This window comes from Rhodnius prolixus, unplaced genomic scaffold (assembly GCF_049639745.1).
Source record: "Rhodnius prolixus isolate KJV_2025 unplaced genomic scaffold, Rpr scaffold_12, whole genome shotgun sequence".
Classification (NCBI taxonomy): Eukaryota; Metazoa; Arthropoda; class Insecta; order Hemiptera; family Reduviidae; genus Rhodnius; species Rhodnius prolixus.
Genome location: NW_027411635.1, coordinates 12,764,575 through 12,790,942, shown reverse-complemented (window position 1 = coordinate 12,790,942; position 26,368 = coordinate 12,764,575). Strand labels below are relative to the sequence as shown.

At 34.9% G+C, this 26,368-nt stretch overlaps 1 protein-coding gene across 12 annotated transcripts in view; it reads left to right on the top strand.

Moving 5' to 3' along the window:
- Positions 1 to 26,368, top strand: part of ct (homeobox protein, cut) — a 172,554-nt gene that overhangs the window by 36,797 nt on the left and 109,389 nt on the right. The gene's annotated exons all lie outside the window — the stretch shown is intronic.

Here is a 26,368-nt window from a genome sequence, read left to right as displayed (position 1 = left end):
CTCCCTCAGTCTCCGCCGTACTGTGTCCGAGCTAACACGCGTATTTCGCGCCACTTGAAGCCTGTCCCGAACCTCAGGAGCAGTTAAATGGCGGTCCCTTAATACTGATAGCGTGATAAATCGATCGTCCACTTCAGTTGTGGCCCTTGGTCGGCCACTGCCAGCCCTCCGCTCGTAACTGCCAGTCTCCCGGAAACGCCGGAGTGCATCTTTAATGGTGGGCTTCGCTACTCCAAGCGTTTCTGCGATAGATCGGACGCTCCGGCCTTCTCTTACCAAGGCATCAGCTCGGGCAACGTCTACATTCGAAAGAACCATTATTCTGGACCAAAATTAAAAAATACACGTCTATTAATGACAGAAGAGGCGTGCTTAATAAATTAAAGATCTTTAAAGGTGCGAAAACCTGCTTACAGTTTAGAAGAGTTCCGTCAGGTAAAGCAGCCTCAAGACAAATAAGCCACATCTGAGTCTTATCTCATGCCCTACTACTCCTGACGGGATTAGTTCAATGGACTTAGACCCTTCCTTCTCTGTAATAACCAGATTACCCACAAAAGCAAACACATTACTGATAATCAGCTTTTAATATAAAAAATATTAAGTGTCCGGTTTTTTTTGCTGCTGAGTGTATTTTCAACCATCACCAGAGATTAATTTATCAGTTTAGGATATTTTTGTTTTCTACGTGAAATTTTCTATAACTAATTGATGTATCAAATCACTGATTATCAGTGAATATCTGAAACCGGTCAGAAACTTTAAAAAAAAATAAAATCAAACACCTCATGTCAGATAAAAATGAATAACAATTTTTGCGGTCCTAATCGCATTTTCCGTTTTTGGTATTTTTTTTTTTAAATTACTACTGCGGTCATTCAAGCGCGTGCCATTTTTGGTTTTAAGAAAATATTGCTTTTCTAAACGCAAATAATATTTTAGAGCTTCTTTTATACTAGAGATTCGCGAATATTGGCTCGTATACAGGGTGTTCATTTTAAGACGGCTAAAATGCATTTCATGGTTAAACGGTTAATCTGAGCGAAAAATGGTAGAGGAAAAATTTGTTGCCTATCACCTCTGGTTTCAGAATATGTGACTTTATTTTAGATTCCTGGCCGCATACGCGGCTGACGCGCGACTAAAAGTGAGGGTTCGCAGTTGCCTCCTCAGATACAGAGAGCAGTTGATAAACTCCAGGCTAACCTGGCTTGCGAGCCAGAGGAGACACCTTTGAAGGCACAGTACATGCTTCACAAGTTGAGTAAAGTGCATTATTTGATAAATTAAAGAATAAGTTTGATCCTTTACACGAAAGATATTGATCACTTAAATATGTGGCAGGAGGTTTCCATTTTTCCCAAAATTACCAAATAATTATTAAACCTTCTTGTTTGTAACAGATGTAAAATTAGTTTTTAGCCATTTTGTGTATGCTTGAGAACATCTAAAGCTCTTAACATTAGAAAAATCACTAGGAAAACGACTTATTTCCCTGATATTAAGAAAACTACTAGCTTTACTGCCTTGGCAATATTTTTAGTAGAAAGGGGATGAAAAAATACATAAAAATGACCTATCGCGTGCTCTTCTTTCTCTTTGATAACAAGTTAAAAAAATTGAAATATGATTAATAAATAGCAGATTTTTGAAACGGCCTAGCGCCTTTAATTTTGGAGATATCGAATTGCGGTTTCCGGTTTCTTTCATAACTTTTTATACTCTTTAAAACGGTGTATATGAAAATGGGGATCAACCGCAAACCCTCACTTTTGGTCGCGCGTCAGCCGCGTATGCGGGCAGGAATCTAAAATCAAGTCACATATTCTGAAACTAGAAGTGACGGGCAACAAATTTTTCCTCTACCATTTTTCGCTCAGATTAACCGTTTAAGCATGAAATGCATTTGAGCCGTCTTAAAATGAACACTTATGAACACTTTAATTTATAATAATAAATTCTGTTAAAAATGAACAAAGTATTGTATCCTAATTAGAATAATCCTTAGTCTTACGAACAATAAGAATATTGAGAAAAATTAAAATAAAAAAATAGCCTCTTTTTTAACCTTTTGACTCGCCTTGGTATGTTGAACTTGTCCCAAGGGTACGCTGTGATGCAGCTTGGAAGAACTCAAGAAATTCAGTAAATTAAATTAATTGTTTTGTTAAATTCAATATTTCATTAATTGATTTTAGTTACAAACAAAAAAATTTACACATCTGAAGATTTCAAGAAAGACTTAAGTTTTGGAAAAAATAAAGCTAAATTTCGTTTAATAAAATTTTGCAATATCTTTCTGTCTTTTCTATAATTATTGCAAAAATTATTTTATATAATTTGATATAGTTACTTAAATATTAAGAAATAATGATTTTATTTCAATGTCACTGAAAAAAGCCATTCATTTCTTCTTCATGAAGAAACTTCACTTTATTATAAAGAAACATAAAAGACAGAATTATTTACAGTTTATCAACTAAAAGAATCTACAAGGAAATTAAAAATACAGAGAAGAATTATTTTGAAGAATGAGAAAAATAGAAGAAAACACTAGCTAATGGTTGAATTTATCATGAGAAAGAATCAATTCAGTAAATTTATCTCAACAAAGAATTGAAACTAAAAAAAAAGAAATGAGCCAATGTAACGTAATTCAACTGTAATTAATAAAAGAGAATTATTAAAGTCAATTTTCATGCATCCGTTTTTATTTTTAACTTTATATTTACTAATACTTTTTGTTTTTACCTCAACTGATTAAAAACCCAAATCTGGTGTAAACAAACTTACACGACTGTCTCTTACTGTAAGTATCGTTTAGGGATGAACTGAACTAGCCACTTCTTTAGAATATTTAATTAAAAGTTAATCTCAGAGGGTTAACTATTGGTGTTTCGTAGGTTATATCTGTTCAGGTTATTCTACGGTCATAATCCCTCTTAAATAACCCTAACTATTTGCTAATAGTTTTATTTTAAGTCAGTAAAATGCCCAAAACTATATCTAGAACAAAATCAATAAAACATTTCTCTCTGTTAGTTTGAAAATTGATGGCAGTGATACTTTGGTTTTAAACACCAATTTCCCTGGCATCTGTTGTTTTAGCTTTGCGGTTATCGAGTTCCCCAAACTACTCATGCTTCCTTTAGGCCCAAAAGCTTTATAGTTCAATTGCATCCTGCTTAAGCTTAAGGTCAACACTGCATCTTTGGATATATTCGTCCTTCTTCTATAGCAGTGACGGCGAACCTATGACCCACGCAAGCTTTTTATACTGACCCACAAATTGCTAGCCAACCATTTGTTTGTTTACGCGAGCTGATTTAGATTACTTTAATTGTTGTGGATAATTTATACTCTATCTGTATTTTTTTTGCAACCACGCATTGTCACAAAAGCAATTTGAAATGCTATCTATAACCTTTAGTTTGATCGTTACAGTTCTAAAACGCAAATGACGACAAATGCTTTTGCAGTATTTGAAATGAAGCAAAATTGTTTTACAAAATATCAAATAAAATTGTATAATTTTACTCATATTTTGTTTGTTACAAAAAAAATCGACAACCCAAAGCAAATAACTATATTTAGATTTTTCTTCAGATAAAACACACTTTTATAAAGTTTAGTTCAGTTATGTTTGGTAAAAAGAGACTTCCATAGCCACTTGTTTCGTCCCGTTTTACCCGTTAAGCCAACTGAATTTTAAAGATGTTTTAGTTTTGAAAATATTCAGTTTAAAATTTTTAAACTTAACTCTTGTGTGAAATGGGCATTAGTGACCCAAGAGCTAGTACTACAAAAAATGAACAAAATTTGACCCACGTCTCAAAAAGGTTCGCCATCCCTGTTCTACTCTATAGGTTATTGTACTATTTTTGTTTTGTTCAAATGATTTAAGGCGCGCCAACATCTGAGGTTATTTGACCGCCTCAGAGCTTTTTTCAGTACACTACCAGCCTCCGTACAGTGTACTCTCGTTACAGAAAACCCGGATAGTGAACTGTAAGAAGCAGTTAGAAAGAAAAAAAATCTAAGGGCCATACAGCTGGATTTGAACCCGGGATTTTCGCGTGGGAAACGAGTACGCTAACCGCATAGCTAATCCATCACCTTCTTTATGTCATTCAATTTCATATTCTTCCAATTATCCCTTTTCAGCATCTTTTTGTTTTTTTTTTATTATTAACTCCTGTTTTATCTTCACCGATTTCTTCCTCCTCGTTCACATCTTTTAATTTTATTCGCTACCGTTTTAACCAACAATTTCTAACCATTTTGATGGTTCTCCATATTTTTGCCAACATTTTTGGATGTTCATATCAAAACATTCCACTTACATCAAATTGTTTAATTAACATCAGTTTCTCTTTCGTTGAATCAATCTCCAGTGTTGTTGTGATAAAAATGAACTTTGTAGGAACCATAATTTTCGAATAATTGTAATAATTTCAATTAAGAGCAAGCCGTGTGATTCGTTGTTATATACCAGATTATTTCTTTACAATATTTACGATAACTCTTTTTTGGGGGGGGGAGAGAGGTAACGAATTTTTTCAAATAATTTTTTTTTTTTATACTCAGACAGTTTTTAAGCTTACATTTTTTTTTTTTTTAAGCACACCATTTTTTTTTTATTTTTTCAAGAAACCAGAAACCGGTCGATGGTCTACACAAAAATGAAGCAAGGAGCTATCTCAAAATAAAGATCTCCACTAAGATGATAGTAAAGAATAAAAAAAATAGTTCAATAACATTTTTTTAAAAAAAATAAAACCAGCTTTACTGGTATTTGTGGTTTTGATGGGGGAGAAAAATCTAAAAAAAAATAAATAACTAAAAGTAAAGATGAAGAAGAAAACTTTGCTCATTTTAATAGAAAATAAATTAAAGTTAGACTTTTTATCTATAAAATATATACAAAGATTTAAATATTGAATAAAAAGACTAGCCAACAAAGAAGAAAATTACTCTCTTCCTAGCTTTTGGTTTTTATTAACTTTTTCTGATGCATTTTAATATTTCTGTAAAGTATTAAAATATCTGTAGGGATATCCACAGTATGTGAGATGATATTATTTATTTTAAACTTACTTATAAAACTGTGGAAGAATTTTTTAAGTTCACTAACAAAATAGATGAATATTATGATAGGAAATTTTCCATTTTTTAAATTTAATTCTATTTTATTTCTATTATTAAAAAAATAAATACAAAAAAAAAATCTTAAATATTATTTAAAGTTATGTGTTAAGATAGAATCAAATCATATACGAGTGTTGCGTCTTGTAAACACAGATCGTTATCCATCCATAATTTATAATACAAAATAAAATATAAGAACTAATCATAATGAGACTAGTTCTTATTTTTAATAAATACTGTCTTTAGTTGTAAAGTTATGAAAATTATATTGTTTTGTTTTTTAATATCGTTTACAGTTTATAGCATTACTTTTTTTTTTAGCAAAAATAAATGAACATTAGTTTGTTGGTTGGACTGTCTCATAAGATAGTCACCGAATGTTATTTACCCTTTAAATTGCTGTCATTTCCTGTACATCCTAAACAGAATTTTGCTGAGATAAGAGGCAAAATCCCTTTGCCCTAGTAACTCGGGTCTTTTCTTCGCCAAGCACGTCCTAAAAAAATCCACTTTCGTTTAGCTGTAATCCTTGCTAAAAAAAAAGATGTGAGAAATGGACTAGATACTATTTCAGAGGTCTTAGCGTATCTATTGGTTATTCCAGCCTGAAAAAACACACACATTACATGAACAAAAAATAAGGCTTGCTTGTAATTGAAGAGCTTGATGCAAAAAGGAGTTATCTACATTTTTTTTTCCCCAGAAAATGTGTTTAGTGGCGCCCCCCTATTGTACGAGGGTCGTTTGAAAAGTCCGTGCAAAAATAAAAACTACTTAATTTTTTGGGGTAAACCTTTTTTATTTTTCAACATAGTCTCCTTTTAGGCTTATACACTTCGTCCAACGCTGCTCTAGTTTGTTGATCCCTTCCGAATAATAGGATTTGTCCAAGTCTGAAAAATAGCCATACGTTTCTGCAATCACCTCCTCGTTTGAATAAAATCTTTTTCCCGCCAGCCATTTCTTCATATTGGGGAACAAATAGTAGTCCGAGGGAGCCAAGTCTGGAGAATAGGGGGGGGATGTGAAACGAGTTGGAACCCTATTTCCATTAATTTTGCGACCACAACTGCTGAGGTGGTGAGCTGGTGCGTTGTCGTGATGGAAAAGGACTTTTTTGTGGGGCCAATCGTGGGCGTTTTTCTTGCAGCTCGGTTTTCAAACGGTCCAATAACGATGAATAATATGCACCTGTAATAGTTTTACCCTTTTCCAGATAGTCGATGAGGATTATTCCTTGCGAATCCCAAAAGACAGTCGCCATAATCTTTCCGGCCGAAGGAACGGTCTTCGCCTTTTTTTTGGCGCAGATTCCCCCTTGGTAACCCATTGTTTAGATTGTTCTTTGGTCTCAGGAGTGTAGTGATGTATCCATGTTTCATCCACAGTGACGAAACGACGCTTAAAGTCCTGCGGATTCTTCTGGAACAGCTGCAAACCGTCCTTGCAACACTTCACACGATTTCGTTTTTGGTCAAGCGTGAGCAATCGCGGCACCCATCTTGCGGATGTTCAATTCTACATCTTTTGGTGCATAAACGAGTCTTTATGCAGACTCGTTTATTATTACTTATTCTCTAACCTAGGTTAGATTTTGGAGCAAAAATGAGTTTTCTACTGCAGATAACTTTCTTTTGCTTCAAACAGAAAAGATGACACAATCAATCAAACCAAAATGTTTATATTAGGTAGATATTATTATTTTTCTTTTTGACAGGCATAATAATATATCTTAACATTCGCTTCGACAAGACACAAAATGCCTATTAAAAGCTCAAAAAACAAGAAATCTGTTGACTAAAGTACTTAATATGTACTCAAGTTTTACTGAAAATTATGACTTTTTGGTGCGCAAAAAAGAGTTTTAGCTGCAAAATAACTTTTGCTTATAGCAAGCTTAAAGAAATGCCCTAGAAAGTTCAAAACTGAGCCCCAAATGACCCCCATCACAATATATTAACTAATCCTTACAGCAGACACAACATAAGGAATACATCTTCAAGCATATTTAGTTTTTTGTCCCTACTAAAAATTTTAAAAAAACTGTAGATAACTCCTTTTTGCATCATGCTCTTCAATTGATGTATGCAACAATGTTCAGCTGGTCCTGCAGTTCATCGTTGCAAACAATTACTGCTAAACTACAATTTATATTCAGTTTTTCTTCATTTTAAGTCCCTTTCAACTTGCATGCATCTCTTCTGAGTCCCTCCAGCACTTATCTAATACCTTTAATAATTAAATTATTATTTCCTTTGCCAAAAATTGTGAGAAAAGTCTAGCAGACACTGAACCGTTTGTAAGTCTGGTTGGAAAAAATATCTCCTTTATTTGTGATCTAGGGTCTCATATTGCAATTGAGAAAGCTATTACATTTAAAAAGTAAAAAATGAAATAAGAAATTGTCTTCAAATATGACCAGAAAAATTGTAATTTTTCTCTTTGACCTTTAATATCTATTCAACAACTGGGGGTATCACTAATAGGGTTCGCACAAATTGGGCTAAATAACTTCTACTTCGAGATTAAACGAGGCCGTATTCCTCTCGTTCTGATTCACCACCCTGAGGAGGTGATCCTGAGCCTATGGTTCCAATAAATAATAAACGCCTGATGTTCCTAAGGTTTGGCTGACAGTCAGCCTAGTTCATGTCAAGTAAAGCGAACAGCTACCAGCAGAATCGGCTTTGGAAGTGCTTCATTTGTTTTGGCAGCAAAGATTGAAGAAATTTTCGACCGTTTGCTGATCCTAAGAAATTAAAAGTAAAGTAATAGCCTATTTTTAGAGGCGAACTTTACGTCCAACTACCAAATTAGGTGTTGTGGACGGAAGCTATTTGCAAACGTAGTTTCATATAAATTTCTTTTATTAACCCTTTGAGTACCAGATATTTTTTCTGTACATACGCGGAAAAATACCGACCGTTTTTATTCCTTTTGGCAGTGGTACGGAAATACTTTCTATGAAAGTGAATTTTGAAGAATTCTGTTAGAAAATTTATACATATTATACGTAACATATTAGAGTATAATTTGGGATGCAAAATATATTAAGTTTCAAACCTTATAGAAAAGGGCACATTCTGAAAAAAAGTTTATAAAAAAAAAAATTTAAGAGGGGCTAGATCGTGTTCCCCGGAACTCAAAGGGTTAAGCATTAAATAAAAATCCAAGATCTAGACCGGGAAATCGAAACCAGTACCGCTATAATTCTTAGCTTTCCGGGTCTCCGTCTTTTTTGCTGTTCGCCTACTGTGGCGCCTCTTTAAGAAATTATCTTCAGCTCAAAACACGTGAAGTCCTACAGAACAGCTGCCAAGAGTATGACACTAGGCCCGAGTGGATACGCCCTGTGCTGGAAGCCGAACAATGATCGCCCAAGAGGCCATCCACAGCGGCCCCAATCATAGTAAGCTCCGGGTTTCCCACAGCAAACAGCTATGAAAACTTCTAATCTAATCTAATCATTGGCGCTATAGCCCATTAAGGGCCTTGGCCTCCATCAACAAATCTCTCCACTCGGAACGATCCCCAACTTTCCTCCTCCACTGCCCAATACGGAGTCTTTGGAGGTCTGCCTCCACATCCTGCAGCCAGCGCAGCCTCGGGCGACCCCTTGGCCTTCTCCCTCCAGGATGTCCCTCATATATTTTGCGGGGCAATCTCTCCCTCTCCATCCGGTGCAGGTGACCCAACCACTGGAGCCTTCTCAATTTTACACATGAAACCAAGGTGTCCTCTCCGAACAGTTGGTATAGCTCCGTGTTTTTCTGAATCCGGAAAACCCCGTCTTCGCTCACTGGGCCGAATAGGCATCGTAGCACTTTCCTCTCCCAACAGTCCAATCTGGCTTCCTCTGCCACTGTCAGGGTCCAAGTCTCCGACCCGTACATCACTACAGGTCTAATCACTGTTTTGTATATGGTGATCTTGGCCTTCCTGGAAACATCTTTTTTCCGGAGCGTTCTTTTCAGAGCACCCAGGCACTTGTTTCCTGCCGTCAGTCTGCTCCTAATGTCCTGGCCTACCTCATTCTTGGATGTGAGGGTAGTTCCAAGATACTTGAAAGCCCCCACTCCTTCGAAACGGTGTTGCCCGACCTCGAGGTCGCAGAGCCTTCTTCCATTTCTTGTGGTCACCATATACTTAGTTTTTTCTTCATGGACCCGCAGTCCACACATAGCCGTACCCTCCTCCAGTTGAAAACTTATTCTTGCAATATTTTCCGTGACATCACAAATTCCTTAGTCGCGAAAATGGAAGGATAAAACTTGGTCAAGGTGTGAATAATTCTTCCTGCAAACTTGTTCTATTAAAAACGAAAAACATTAAAAAAAAAAAAAAAATGGACACAGATGCAATAAAGAAAGGATGCATTCAGTGCACAAAAAAAAATGAAAGAGAGTGCAAAATCCCCACAACTTTTGCAACCATATAATTCATTAGTTAACATATTAAATACCCGGTAATTACGGTAATAGGAGCGATAATTAGTGGCGAAGTGTTTACATATGTCCGATAACAGCAAACCTTTAGCTAATTATGGGCTATCTCCTTCAACTTGAGCTACTCTACTATTTTTATAGTTTGTATTTTTTTTATTTTCTTCTGTTTAGTGAGTTGTTAAGACAAACTAATTAGAGTTTGTCGATATGCAGTAAGTTTTGGAATAACAATATCTGTAACTATTCGAGATTTTACTCTACCAGTTTTACGCAATTTTATTGTTAACATTTAATTATAATTAAACTATTTAAAATCCTATCATTTTTTTATCCTAAAATATTTATAAATGATACTTGTTTTTAGGTTTGAAATCTTGAGCATTCCACTTACTTGCCACTTCCGAACAATGTACGGTTTTTGCGAATTAAAAAAAAAAAAAAATCTTTCAGGAAATTGGCATAAAATTTGCGATTTTTGTTAGCATATTTAAGCTTTTTTATAAATATTTAATAAGGGTCAAATCCATATTTTATATTAAAATGGCCGCTATCACCTACTTTCGTTCAGAAGTTCGCGTAATCGAACTTTTTCTGGGGCAATATGTTTTAAATAAATGTTGCAGAACTAAATTAAAGTAATTGCCTATTTTTTTAGGCGGAGCTTAACGTCCAACTACCAATTAAGTGTCGTGGACGGAGGCGCGGAAGCTCATACTTTACTATCTACCCAGAGTATAGGTGCTTGCTTTTACAAAAAAGAGAAGTTCCTTATAAGAGTTCTGGGCGCGGTACATGGGCTGGTTGCTCGGCTCGAAAGAGACAACCCCGAGACGAATCTACGGATAATCCACAAGCGTACATATTAGTTCATTGGCTCTACTAATAATGCTATAAACAATATTTTGGTCTAGTGGTTAGAAGAGTGGATTTGTAAATAGGAGATCACCGGTTCGAATCCCGCGTATAGCTTCTTGTTATTTGTTAGAAAAAAATTGTTTATAGCAATGAATGAGCTTCCGCCCAAGACACCTAATTGGCAGTTGGACGTTAAGCTTCGCCTATAACAATAGGCGATTACTTAACACTATTAACTCCAATAATCACAATAATGAATGACAATTTTTCTTTACACATTCACAGCCTTCTATACAGGGTGTACACGGAGGAGAAGTCGAAACTTCGGGAGGTGATTCAGCAGCTCAAATGCAACAAAAAATATTTTGTTCACTTTGGCCCGATTCTCAATAGTGTCCAAGATATTTGCATTTTTAATTTTTCCGTCGATATTCGCGTTTTTCGCCAAAAAACGGCCATAACTTTTCTATCCTTTATCCTGCAACAAATCTGCTTATTCCAAACGAAAGAGCATTAAATTTCCTATAAATTTGCTCAATGCAGAGCCTCAAAACGTTTCTTATAACAATGAAATTTTTACTTTAATGTCTAAAAAATTCGTTCTCGATGATTTTTGTTAAACTTTTCAACTGCATTTATTCAATGATTAATGAATCAAGGAGTCACATAATTTCAGAAAAAGTTGCGCATTTGTTGAGCTTCAAGATCATATGGATTTTTTTTTTGGTTTTTAATAAAATCCTACCCCGAACAGAGGGGGTGTAAATGCAGAAAACTGGGATTTTGCGTAACCGACTTTTCACTACTAATTTACTCAAATGTCAATTTTTGGAGAAGGAACAAAAAGAAAAGTAACCATTTTAGTTTTTAACAATCATTATTTAATAAAACGGAAGTAAAAAATAAAGTAGCAATGTGTTAATAAAGTTACGGCCATTTTTATGGTGAAAAACGCGAATATCGACGGAAAAGTTAAAAATGCACATATCTTGGACTCTATTGAGAATCGGGCAAAAGTGAAGAGAATATATTTTGTTGCATTTGAGCTGCTGAATCACCTCCCGAAGTTTCGACCACTCTTCCACATAAACCCTGTATAGAATAAACAAACGACCAAACTTACTGTCTAAATTGTAAGGACTTGATGTTAGCGCAGGGGCCGCCAAACTTTTTCTGGTCATCGAGCCCTAAAAATTTGCTAATTCTCTTAAGTACCCCCACTATATAGGGTGACCAGAGTTATATGCTCCACCCATTTTTTTTTTTTTAACGGCGGGAAATTTCAAAAAAATAAAAAAATACGTATTCAATCATTTTTAGTCTACGAGTTGTCATACACAGGATTCGAACTGGGAATCTCCTACTTACAAAACCATGCTCTTAACTACTAGACTAACACCCGACACCCAAGAATTAAAATAAGCAGTACAGTAAGTACTTCCAGTGCATGTAGAGCTTTGTGAGTTTCATAAGGCTCATTTACATGAAATTCTGAACCGAATGACACCTCATTCATGAAAATCGGTCCACGCATTTAGGCGCTACGTTGTTTACAAAAAAGGTAACAAGAAGAAGAAGATTTTTTGAAAATGCCGTTTTTGCCCATTTTTTGGCTACTTTTTTTTCGAAATCTATTGAATCTAAGTTGTTCGGAAAAATTACTCTTATAAACGAGGATTTTCCCTATATTTTAAAGAAAATTTGGGAATTTTATCTTTTATAGAAAGAGAGAAAAAAATTGTCAAAGTTGGGTGTTTTTTTCAAAGTTACAGCTTTTTCGTGCCGTTTTTTTTAGACGATCAACTTTTCATAAAACTAGGAATAAGAAACATGATTTTCGAAGTGTATCTCTTTCCGGTTAATCTTAGATATATCGAGTTTTACATCTATCGATAAATTGGATACCAGCGACATTTGTGGAAATGGTTTGAGAGAACCAGCTGTTGCTGAAATGTTTAGAACGCAGTACTAAAAGAGACGGGAACTGCTGGGGAGTTGAACTCCTTGTCTAGTACAGTCGGTTACTATTCACTCCCTCTCGCTGTAGAACTTAGAATGAGCCCTGATAATAGAAAATGATAACAGGCTAATGCCTTCTATGTTTTCTACACAAGAAAGTGTGGCGCGTATGTGTAGAAGTTGCCAGATAACGAGGTATTGAATACTTGAACAGGAGAGAATATAGCTCTATGGTGAAACTCGTTGGGCTATATTTTGATTACATAGAAGAAGAATCATTATTTTGAACAAAATGGAGTGATTGGTAGCAAGTAATTTGTTCATTTCTCTTTTAGAAAAGAATATAACATAGTATACCAAATCTTTTTTACACGCAACAAATGCATCTAGCAAAAAGAGAAAGAAAGAAATGGATCTATCTTCTTTACTCTGTGGAAAAGCAAGGCCATATTATAATCCATTATTGATCACAATTACAATCGGAAATTACAAAAAATCGAAATCAAATCTGATGTGAACACACACGTGTCTCTAACTCTCCAGAGAATTTGTTCTAACATTACCAAATTTCTTTCAAACAATATTTATATTTATTTCTTTTACTTCTTCTTCTTCTTTGTCTTCGTCTAATGGTCTTATGCCTTCCAGCGTCGAGCTTTAGATAACTTAGGCCCTTAACTAACGGATGTACTCTTCCCTGTTGTTGGCCAATTTTTGGATAGAAGACCTAGTCTGACCTCGCTTTTGTCCCAATCGCCCTGTGTAATCCAAATAGCCCAATCTTGGTCTGCGGCCTTCAGCTTTGGCCTCCATCAAGCACCCCTAATCTTCTCCTCTACGCTTCTCCTGCAGACGTAGCCAAACCACCCCAACTGCCGATTCTCCTACTTGGTTATCTTTAAGCTGCTCCTTATTGTTTCATTTCTAATTTTATCACGCTTAGTTTTCCCTTCGACCCGGCGGAGAAATCACATTTCAGCAGCTTGTAACCCATAGTCCACGATTCTGCCCCATACTGTCTTGAAGACGGTCAATTTCACTTTTTTTTTGCTGACCTCTCTTTTACCGACCACAGTATTCCTGATCAGACCGTAGGCTTTATTGGCTACACCCACCCGATTCAGCATCTCTTTATCAATTCCGGCCATCCCAGCTAAACAAGACTCTCTAGGTACCTAAACTCCTCTACCTGTTCCATGAATGCCCCTTCACACTCCACCCGAATTGATTCCTGTGTGCTTCCAACGTGCATTACCTTGCTTTTACTCACGTTCAGCGCCATTCCTTTCCATTTCTTTGAGCATTCATTCCATTCAGCTACTGAATGCTGCAGATGCTCTTTGGAACTCGCTAATAGTACTACATCGTCCGCGTAGAGAAACGATTGAGCATATATTTAAAATCAAACAATATTTATATTTATTTATTTTACCAACATCATAAATTTTGTAATACATTAGACAGACGCGTTACTGGAAATCTACTACACAGTGAATCTTATAAATATGAATGTATGTAATTTATACACGAATTTTGCTGAATAGAATAATCTAAGGACCCATTTTCGAGATAATCTCAAAACAAAAAATGTGAACAATCGATTGTTTAAAGACGTATCGCTAACTTTATCGATGTAATCACATTTTCTGGACGGACTTTAGATTGAGGATTTTTTTTTATACATTCAGCAGTTAAATAACCTTGCTTATCCAGTACACAATTGATTGGACAGTCAACAAGTAAAAGAACCAAGGGAGAAGTTAATACCTCTATTCTGTTTTTTCTTTTTAAGGCGGGCTTTATTAAGTCCAATTAAACACAAATTATGGGTCCGTCAATGGAGGCGACTAGCAAAGACATACTTTACTACCAAAAAGTTCTCATATTAAACATTAAAATAAAAATCGAAGGCTTAGAGAGCGGGAATTGAACCCAGTACCAACTTCAATAGCTTTGCTGGGCCTCGCCTTTAATCGCTCGGCTATCGTCGCGTGTAAGAGATAATGAACTGTAAATCACACAAAAAATGATACTTTTTTATTAAAGGTTAATTTATTCAACTCATCTTCTAGAAGTTGTTGAATCTTCCTCACAACGTTAGCAGAAATTTAATTTATCAACAAGACGGAGCTCCACCTCATTATTCGGCGAACGTCAGGTGATTATTCTGTGGTTGTCGCAACGTTTTCCTGAATGGATTGGGCGTGGTGGAACTACCGCGTGGCCACCGAGATCTCCTGACCTCAACCCTACGGACTACTTCGTATGGGGTTTTCTTAAGAGTGAGGTCTATAAGGTTTAGGTCAACAGTGAAGAAGAGGTGAGAAGACGGGTAATTGCTGCTTCAGAAAAACTGAAAGAACGATTATCATTTTCAGCAACAGTGGGAGCAATGCGAAAACGCGCTCGGTTATGCGTCAGGAATCGAGGTCGGCATTTTGAGAACATGATACGTCAATAATTACTAAGTAATTATGTATTTTACACGCTTAAAGAAATGATTTTGTTAATAAATAATAATTTTGATATGCGAGTACGCTTCATCCAGTCCCCTTTGCTTCCTTCGCTAACTCTGTGTTTTTCAGCACTTTCTCAGTAATAGACCAAAGAAAACAGCTATTATTGAAACTGATTATTATACCATTGGAAAGAGTATTAAAAGGAGCAGTTTTTTGTGAAATTTGACAGCCTCTAAGACCAATTTTGTCGAGGAGGCTAATTTTTGAAAATTCATGAAAATTCTAAATTCCTAAAAAAATTAACGTTCTTATTGTAATAAATGAATCTGATTAAAGTTAAATAACTACGAAAATAATCTATTATTATAGGAAATTTAATGCTGAATCCGAAAATGAGGTGAAAAATGTAAATAAGTGAGGCACAAGTTGAGAAATAGTGTGTTTATGACGTAAGGTCGGGTTTAGTCGAAAAAAACCTGAAAAAATCATAACTTTCTAACAGATAGAGATAGGACACTCGTTCAGGCGGCGTTGTACTACATTTTGAATGTAGTTTAACAGAAAAAAATTTTCGTCACTTATCCGGTTCCACCCTGTATATCGAGTTTTACATCTATCGATAAATAATCGAAACCAGCGACATTTGATTAAAAATACAATTAATTAAAAACTCAAAATAATGGAAAATCTAGTAAGTAATGTGTGGCGTTTTTGGTCAGACTTGATTTCGTTTTAATTTGGGAATCTACCCATTTAATGTTTTTTTTGTTAATACATTATTTAGTTGGCAAGACTGTGCAATTAATGAGTAATGGCACTTTAAATGAATGTTTAACCTCCTCTCTTCTCCCAAAAGTTACCTTAATTAGTTTTTGTTTTTTTTCTATAAAAAATGTGTCAAATAGAAATTATAGATCTACATAATGGAACGATTTTTTGTGAGATTTGAAATGTTATTTAAAATTAAATAGGTTTTGGATTTAGAGGGCCCTGAATAGTATTATTATTACGTGAAAACTAAATATTGAAAATTGAATACGATTGCAATAATTCCTCTTATCATTAGTCAGAGAAATTAAAATCAGACTAAATTTTTAGATTTAGTTTTTATTCTATTTATTATTAGGATTTAATTTATTTTCTATCTCATTTTTGCATAAATTACTTTGACTGTAGAACGGACATCAACTGTAATTATTCTGTCAAAAAGTATACTCTTAACTGTGTTCTCTTTTAAGATTAATAACAAAATAGATATTCTTTGAATTCTCAGAGATAAACTTTATAAATATCAAAAACGGAATTATTAATGTGGTTTATACCCTCAACATATTTTTTTTCAATAAAATGTAACTAACAGCCTTTTTTGTTTTGAATATTTTTTAATTTAAAAAGTTTTATTTAAATGTTAGTTGACTTAAACTGGTTCAAACACTATAATGGCGACGATTATTATTGGTGCAAAAACACTGGAATTAGGGGCTCGAGTCTTTCACTGATTCACCAACTGGCTGAGATCCTCCTAAAAAAAAAAAAAAAAATATCTGACCAAATATCCTGAACCTGGCCAGCAGGAAACGAGTTGTGCCAAATAATGATACATAGTTTCCCGCATGAACAGATGGCGTTCGTCCTCTCCCTTTTTTGATGGTATTCAGGGTGCCCAGCCACTCAAGCATGGTACAGTCATCATCAACACCAGAATTCTTTTCGCTGTTCCTTACCCAGATCTAGCCAGTAACATCTATAACAACTCTTAGCCTGAAAATATTTCCATTCTAGAATCTCTCCAAATTCCTCTACTTCCTGACATGACAATGCTGTTACTAAATCGTTTTTCGTGATTGCCAGGGCTAAGTTTGGCTCTACAGAGTGCCATTTGATTGCAAAGCAATTTCTCCAGTAAGTCCGCAACGCGTTACATGCCATTTCTTCACCTGAATTCTGTGGCTTAAATTCATGTAGCTCCTCTACATAATTTTTACTTCCGCCATAGACTAGAGATGGTTACACTCATGTTTATATTATTAAGAATACTATAATTCTGAGAAAGACTAAGAACTATTTTATTTTAGCGTAACAGCAAGATGTTTTTTACTGTTCACTGCAGTCTTCTTGATGGTAACTAGTGATTTAATGATCTGGGACATTTCCCAGGCTCGAATTTTATTATTTAATCCACTGGCCAGTCACTTAGCCAGGTTGCAGTGGCAGCCCAATTCTAGAACCAATAATTTTTTTTTTTTAATTTGCTTACATGCAGCATTGCCTTTCACTTAGAAGTCTAGATCTTTCCAGCTTTGGTATGCCCTGGAGCCTCCTTCTGGACAGCCGACTGGACAGCTATTTCAGCTTAAGGGGCTCATAAATGTTAAGACAGGTTGTCCAAACGTGAGTGAGGCTGTACAACTTAGTTGAACGAGCATGAATTTACATCAGGACCGGAAGTGATGATTTTACTAGCTATATAAGATTTTCATTACATTTTTTCCCTTTTTTTTTGGCCTTAAGTTGACTTAATGTCAGAAGTAAATGAAAGAATGATGATGGCTGATGAACAAAAAAAAAAGTGGAGAACTCAAGAAGTGAAAAATATGGCTGCAAAAACGAGAACAACTTTCTCAAATTATGAAGATAGGACAGGAGTTTCAACTATAATATTGTGTAGTGTTGGTCTAGTGGTCAAGAGTTTGGCTTTATGTGTTGAAGATCCCAAGTTCGAATCCCGCGTACGGCTACTTTTTATTTGTTAGAAAAAAAATTGTTTACAGTAAAGTATGAGCTTCCACCCTCCTGTTCCCGACACCTAATTGGTTGATGGGCGTTAAGATCCGCCTGAAAAAAAAATAGGCGATTACTTTACTTACTCTCAAAATGTACACAGCCATACTTTATCGTAGAACCTGGCAGTCGCAAACACAAATATTTATTTCGGTTTGATTTAGTGTAATCAAATTATAAAATCTGATATTCATGGTACAAAGAGCTGTTCATAAACGATAGAATATAACCGAACCATGTTCAAAGAACATAATTTAAACTACAAAGTCTATAGGCGTTGTTCTTTGCGTCTCTTAAAAATTTGTTCAAAGATTAAGGCCAATCAATTTTAGGCCAATCTTGTAATAGAGAGATTATCTCACATTAGAAGGCTTCATTAAGCTAGTTATTGTTCAAGAATGTGGTCTAATTGCGGAGAATAATTACAATAAAATCATTTTTACGGCCGACTATATTGGAGATGATTTTTGAAATGATGATGTATGAAAGATACACATCGATTTAGGTCTACAATCGAAAGTGATGACAGATTTTTGGGGGCTAGAAAGGGAGGCAATCATGTACTCTCAAAATTACTAGCTTAAATTATAATGAAGCCAACTAATTTAAAAACAAAAAATAAGTAACAAGAAAAGTAGTTAAAACTTCTAAGTGGTATTTTCAAAGTTGTCATTAGATTTTTAACAAAATAAACCATAACTAATAAATTACCGCAGAAGAATTGTTCAAAAAGAAAAAATATTCTTTTCATTTGTTTTTAGAGAAAAAACATTCTAAGTTGATACTTTGTGGTTTGTATAGTTCATTTGGCACGGTGAACGACTAAAAATAATTTTAACGACCTCTTATAAGAAAGAGGGATTCGTTTGCCCTTAGCCGTTGAGATGGTTTTACTATTTTCCATTGAAATTTTAAAATGAATACACCTAACTGACATAACAGTTCAAGTTAAAAATTAATAGAGCGCTTCGCTAAATAAAACAACCAAAATAAAATTATACTATAAATGACGTCAGCTTCAAAATAAATTAATCGTTAATAAAATTAGAACTTTAATATTAGTAATTAAATATTTTTATACTGCAATTTAGAATTTTTACTAAAAATATTCTCAATATTAAAAAAATATTTCCTATAATAAAATGATTCGAAACAGGCGTAAGAGAGAACAAGTTTTAAGCGATAAACTTTAACATATTTATCGTCCAAGTTCAAAATATCCTTGAAAATTTCAAAAAAAAAAATTTACATTTAACTTGCACATTTTTGAACCAATTTTTATTCGGAAAAATTGGCCATATTTTTACTATAAAGTGGCAAATTCTTGTTAACTGATTTTTATCAAATTTAGAAGTTTAATTTTACATTGAATTCTTATAATTATTTCTATAAAGGTTCAATTTTTGTTATTAATTTTGTTTAACTGTGAACCTTTTTAAGCAACTTTTGTTTGATCGGTTTTGACTAAAAATTTATTATTACGTCCCTGGTTATATCTAAACAAAATAAAAGTATTTGAACCTCCAGTTATATACATTTTTGTGGTGGTAAAATACACGCGCAAATAGATCAATTTTTGCTGTCGGAAGGAACCAAATATGTCAGAGAAAAAAGTAAATTTTCAAAATATGACACCATCTTAATTTACTCTTATTACTCTTACTTTTACTCTGATTACTCGTATTAGAGTAATCGCAAACTAAAAAGTCAGCTTAAGAGAAATTTGACATTTTTTTACACCTCCAAAGAGGTTCTAAACTCCAAAAAAGGTTGTTTTTTTTGTATGTAATTTAATACAGAAATGATTCAGAAAAATTTTAGGAGCCATTTTAATGGAAATTTCAATGTCAAGAATCCATTGAGTGCAGACGTATCGTTAACCTAAACTAAGCAGACAAAATTTTTACATTTTTTTAGATTTTGAACGGCGGGACGGAACCCATGCCCCACGGCACCGCAGCCACCAGAGGCTTATTGTGCCTTCCTCTTTAAGTCTAGCAGATGAAACCTCCCCTTCTAAGAAGGTTGAGGGCTTTCCCTACCCAGTTCCTTCTGCGCTATAATCTCCTTTGGTCTCAAGGTACCAAAGATATCGGTAGCGCAGCCGCTCGATTGCAACGCAATCGAATAACAGGTGAGAGGCCGTTTCTTCCTCTTCCTGACCACAATCTGAACAACGGTTCCGAGATGATAAGCCCTATCTTGTGCAGGTGCTTTCTGAACCTACCGTGCACTGTGAATAGGCCTGTAATCAGAGTAATCTGCATTCTGCCCAAGTCTAGAGTCTCTTCGGTTATTTGTTTACACAGCCAAGGCATCATACTCTTACTGTGTTTGACCCCAAGAAGCATCACCCAGTTCTTTTCATGCTCTCTCCAGATCCAGCCTCTGAGAGCCGTACGAATCAACTCTTGGTGATCCCCGGACAGGTTCCGGGCCAATGAAAGGAGTACTCCGTTCCTGGCCAGTTGATCAGCTATTTCGTTCCCCTTAATCCCCACATGGTCCGGCACCCATTCCGGCCGTACTTTATTGTACGGCCAGTTCATTCTATGGCCTTTCTGCATTCCCAGACCAGGGAAGAGGTAGTTCTGAAGGAAGAGAGGGCCTTCAGTGCCGCTTGACTGTCCGAAAAAATGCAAATCTCCCTATTTCTAAGATTCATTCGCCAGATTTTCCCCAGCGCTAGTTTTAATGGCAAAAAACCTCGGCCTGAAAGACGGTGGCGTATCTCCCAAGTGCTCTCTCAATGAGTACCTTAGGTTTAACTCCATACACTCCAGCTCCGGTCCCGCAGGCCATCTTGGAGCCATCCATTAAACCACATGACTCCCTTCCAGCACTGTTCTGTCCAGTTTACCCTCCATTCTGTCCTCGATCTGAGGATCACCTGAAAGGGAGTCTCGAAGCAGACAAAACAACCATTAATATTTTTTTTAAATTATAATTTTCACCATGATTAATCCCAGAAAATGACCTAGTCAAGGTCGGAGGCTTGGCCAAAAAATAATGCCTCAAATTGGCCATAATCTGTCTTCCCTTTGGATTAATAAATCAAGTCATCAAAAGATGAGCACTACTCTACTTATTAAAGAATATTTATTCACTTGGTTATTCTTTTTAGCTTATACAAACCACCTCCAGTGTAATCTAAAAAAGAATTCTTTTTAAAATAACAATCTAAACGGAAATCCTCTAATTTTGATCCAATGGCTAGTGTGTCAAGAAATAGATGAGAAATAAGATTCGAATTAAAATTCTTGGGACATAATTGATAATCAGCCTTATCTAAATAAAGAAAAGGTTCTTATCAGGTGGACCTTATCACAAAGAACCACAGTTAGTTTGTGCGAAAGAAACGAGGAGAGAAGTAAGGTTTGCTAAATCGCAGAATACTGGGTACCTTATTATTCTAACACAAATTATACTGAGGAAAACTGTGCCGTTTCAAGGTATAAGGGGTACCATTCCTCTAAGTTGATTTTAATCAAAACCTTATTCCAAAGATCGACCATGTTAGCATCTAAAAAAGATAAATCAAATTAGATTACCTATTTTTTGAATTATGCTTCTCAAATTGGGAGACTTACTTTGTGAAACCCATTTTTTTTTCGTATTGAGAGACCTTAAAACTTTTTTAATTGTCTCAAATTAAAGCGCAAAATTTAGGATCTATCCCGCTTCTATAATTTAAAATAGAATATATAAATTTCCATAATTAAAATTTTAGATTTTCTATTTGGTTTTAGAGTTACTATCACACGTACTGTGGACCGTGTGCTTATGTAGCCAGTGTTCATGTGTTAGTCAGGAGGGGACCCCTTGGATGATTCGTAACAGCTGTGTGAGTTTGAGACATATGTTTGTCATTAGACAAGATATTAGAAGGCTGGTACCCGAAGCAAAAACTATGGAGCCCGCCTTCTCCTGGTCTTTATAGAAAACGTACAACATTACTGTTGGGTGGAGTCCTCTTCTCAAAAAAAAAAACTCCTTCATTTAACTTCATCTTTATTTAGATATTTAATCTTCTTTTTGTTTCATTTTACATTTTTATAATTAATTTAAAGACAATTAAAAATGAGGAATTTCAATTTTACGTTTAGTTATTCAGCAGGCATAGGCGCAACCAGGGGGAGTTTTATGGGTTGATCCTCCCCTTCTAAATAGATATTATTGGAAATAAATATTTTTTATTTTTTCAATAATAGGCTGAAACAAATGAAATTTTAATGTAGACTGCACACATTATTTCGGATTTTCAAGATTGCCTAACTCTTCTACATCGGTTATATCATAAGGGTTGAGGGAGCTGAGCTCTAGCTTTCGACTTGGACAAGGCTGCTTTTATATAGCTGAAAGTAAATAACAATTATTATTATTATTATTAGGGTTGATCGTCAAAAGATGCACGAAAAAGCTGTAACGTTAAAAAACAACCCAACTTTAACAATTTTTTTCTCTTTTCCTATAAAAGATAAAATTCCCAAATTTTCTTTAAATTATAGAGCAAATCCTCCTTTATAACTGTAATTTTTTTTGTGGTTAACGCAGATTAAGTATATTTCAAAAAAATAAAAAAAAAAGATGAAGTATCCAAAAATAGGTGAGAACGGTATTTTCAGAAATTGTTTCTGTTGAAAGATGAATCTATCCGTCTGTACGATAAAAATAATTCTTTAATTTTAAAAATGGCCTAGAGAGACCGGGGAATCGAACCCAGTACCACACAATACATATTAGCTTTACAGGTCTCGCCTCTAAACCGCTCGGCTTCCGCGGTGCCTTAAAAATTGGATTTAGGTTGGCTGGAACAGTATATTCCATCGTGACCCAGGAATTTTTTTGGTGGCACCGCCAAGACGGAGCATTTCTCCCATTTCCTGTCTTTTTTTGATGAGACCGTAAAAGTATTGGGCAAATCATGGTCTTTAACGCTTTCATTCTGAATGCTTGGACATCCAGACAAGTGGGACTTATCAGAACTGTCCTTAATCAGAAAGTCTCGCCATGGTTTACTTAACTTCATACGATTTCATGGCCAGTTAAAAACCGCCTGCATGTTTGAGAAGATTCTTATAATCTTAGCAGCCTTTATTACGATTAGCCATGCCTGAAAAGCCAGTTTACCGAAAGCTTATCGATATGATCACACCCTGGTATTAGCATCTTCGGCTGTCCCCTGTCTCTTTTCCTGTATCTTTTTTTGAGATAACACTTAAAAACATTCTCCAGTACCTCTTGCAATAGGTTTTGCAGCAAAGAATGTTTCAAAGGAAGGTGTGAGACATGGCGCAGTTAATAGGAGATGGATGCTGCTATCAAAGAAATCCCATTCAACTAAAAAAACTGGTCAATCTCTTCAATTCAGTAAACTTGCAAACATTGGTTTAACCGATCTCACTGAAATTTAGAATTCTAACAATGCTATTAATGATGGTTGCTTACTTGAATTCATTTTATATTCTTCTTCTTAGAAGCTTTCAAATCTGGTTTGTTAGGTGTAAGTAAATAGCCGTCGTTCCCCCATATGCCAACCGGTTATCGGCACAGGATGATGTGTACCGTCATCAGTGATGTGCCGATATGATACGGTGTTGTACTACACATAAGAAGTAGAATGATGGTTATTAACTGTTTGTGGTTACAATTAGATAATTGTAATGGCATATGCCATGCACCTTCTTGATTAAGTTTTCGATAATGTGGGTTTATACAAGTCTGTTCTACAGTTAATCGAAGTTAGATTTTTGTTAATTTTTTTGTCCATAATTCTAGGATTGTTGTTGAGCTGAGTGTGAAAAACTATGACTGAATTTTCCTTTCTGTTTTTCAAGTTTCACTTGCTATGTTTTTTTTTGTTTTCTTTTCACCAAATGTTGCGAAATCTGTCCACAGTACAAGAGTCTATGCAGAAGTTGCAGTTAAATCTTATGCACTAAGTTAGTCTGTTTTTTTGTTTTTCCTGTATATAGTTCGTTTAAATTGGTTTTTCTGTGGGCCTATAATGTATAGCTATATTAATGCTTGTCTCTAAAGCGGAGGTTCTCAAAATTATCTCATCTATCGCCCATTTTGAGAATCGAATTATTTTCTAGCGCTCCCTAAAATTTTTAACTTTACCACACCTTAAAAATCACAATCGCAATCATTACTTTAATTTAATTATAGCGTACCATATGAGTCTTATCCTGTTTCTGAGTTCAAACCTTACATATTAGATGAGACTGTTCTAATGAGAGCAATAAAAGGAAACTTTATAAATGATATTTAGAAAAAATTGTATTCAAATTAAAAAAAAAAAAAAATCAATTTAAATTTTAAAACTAATCTGATGTGAAGGATGAGTCTGATGATTTTTAACAAGTTTGATTAATATCAGGCTCGAATTTACTCAAAAAACAGCCGTAAGTCACCGCGTTCGGTAACATGTAAACGATTTATCTTTCTAGTTAGCAGCGTTGCCACAGCACTAAATCCACGGTCACATAAATACGACGATGGGAATGCTATCAAAAAAAGTAAACGTTGAACAAATCGACCGCAATTCAGGGTACAATCGCGGAATTAGCTTTTGTAGCCCAAAATTAGCGGGAAAAAACAACGAAATAATCGATGGTAGTTGTAGTAGGTTGGTTTTGATTTTAGTTTAAAATATTAGAAAAAAACAACAAATCAGCCATTTCGCCCCCCCTTAAACCGCTTCAACACCCCCCCAAATTTTCTCTGGGCCCTTTACCGCTCCAGCAGTAGGCCACCAGCGCCCACTTTGGGAAAGACTACTCTAAAGTACTGCTTTAGAATAATTTACTGTTCTACCATCTACACAATATCTATTGGACATTACAAATATTGACAAAATTTTAAGTTCTACAAAAAAATTGATTATTCTGATAATTTTGATAATTATTTTGTAAAAATTTGGGGAGTTCTGGGTTTGTTTAGGTGACGTATAAGTTCAAGAGAATGACAGATTATATAGAGCGCCCTTGCTACCTGCTAACTTCTACACCATTAATAAATTTGAGGTACCATTAACTATTATACAATACCCTGTCTCTGTATTTACGTGGTTTACAATTTTTTTGAGAATTTAGTTTTACGAGAATTTGTAAATTTTAGAATTACAATGATTGTAGTTAGCAAAAAGTTGGTGATTATTGGTGCGACTAGATCACTGATGTTTTGTTATCCATCCAAATAGCAATCTATTGATGGTTTAAATAGGCTAGGCGATGTATTCTCATAGGTTTGGTCAATTAACTGCAGACTAAACAACTAGCGTTTCCCATTCCTTACACTGTCATTTTATCTGTCCCCATAACTTTACGTTACTCGTTATAACTTCACGAGAAACTAATTGGTCAGTACTATTCTCGGCACGTTTTTAATGTTAAGTTCAGACAGCCGTCTTAGAAAGACAAGAAATACATATCTTTTTGCAGCACTTCACAAGCTATTTTCTTTGACTCCTCTAGGTTATTGTAGTTATAATTTTCGTTGTTGTTTTTTTTTTTTTTCTAGCGTTTTATTTCCTTAAAGTAGGCACAAGCTGTGGTTTACAGTTGCTTCTCTCGCATTTATTATGTCAGAAACCACTAATCTGATCCATGCGTCTAACCTTCTACAATTTAAATCCGAAGTTTCACAAACTAATTTTCTGAAAAGCCAAAAAAAAGAATCTCTTTTTTGACAGGAAAAAGGTTTCAGATGAAAATAATTAAAACTGTTTCCGGTAGGGCAGTTGTATAAGGGTTGATCGTCAAAAAGTGCACGAAAAAGCTGTAACGTTGAAAAACACCCAACTTTGACAATTTTTTTCTCTTTTTCTATAAAAGATAAAATTCCCAAATTTTCTTTATAATATAGGGCAAATCCTCCTTTATGACTGTAATTTTTTTTGCAACAACCTAGATTTAATAGATTTTGGGAAAAAAGTTGCTGAAAATGGGCAAAAACGTCATTTTCAGAAAATGTTCTTCTTCTTCTTCTTGTTGTTGTTACCTTTTTTTGTAAACTGCGTAGCGCCTAAACGCGTGAACCGATTTTCATGAATGAGGTGTCATTCGATTCGGAATTTTATGTAGATGTGCCTTTTGGGGGTCTCGACGCTGTACATCAAATGGGAGAGGAGTTAGCTCCATAAATGTGAGGCCCCCTTCAAAATAATTATTACTAATTTAATTGAAAAAGTGATTAAATCCGTACTGTTGAATAATATCTTTGACTTTAGCGTCCGTAGTACGCAAATTATTCTTGACCTGTTTCGTACTTTTAAGCATCATCAAAGGTAATTAATCAGTTTAGTGTAGAAAATTGTACTTCACCTATATTACCGTCACACAATACCTTTTTTGAAAATTGCGTAGCGCCAAAATGCGCAAACCGATTTTAATGAATAAGATATCTGTGTATAATCTGTGATGTAGTTTCACTTAGTTCCAGTTAGTAGTTTTAAGCTCCACAAAGTAAGCTTAGCCTACGCAAAATATTTTGAAAAAATATATCACTTATTACTTTTTTCAAAAATTCAGCTGCGAATTAAACCTAAACCTAAACGTTCGAAAATTATAAAGGGCTGGCGCTGCGAACTTGGAACAGTTTTTAAGATTGCTGTTTTGCTGTCTTTAGCCAGCACTAATGGTCGATCATCTTTCAAGATACTGTGTAACCACTTTGCCTAATCAGTGGCTTAATTTAAATATAATTAAGACCTTAGAT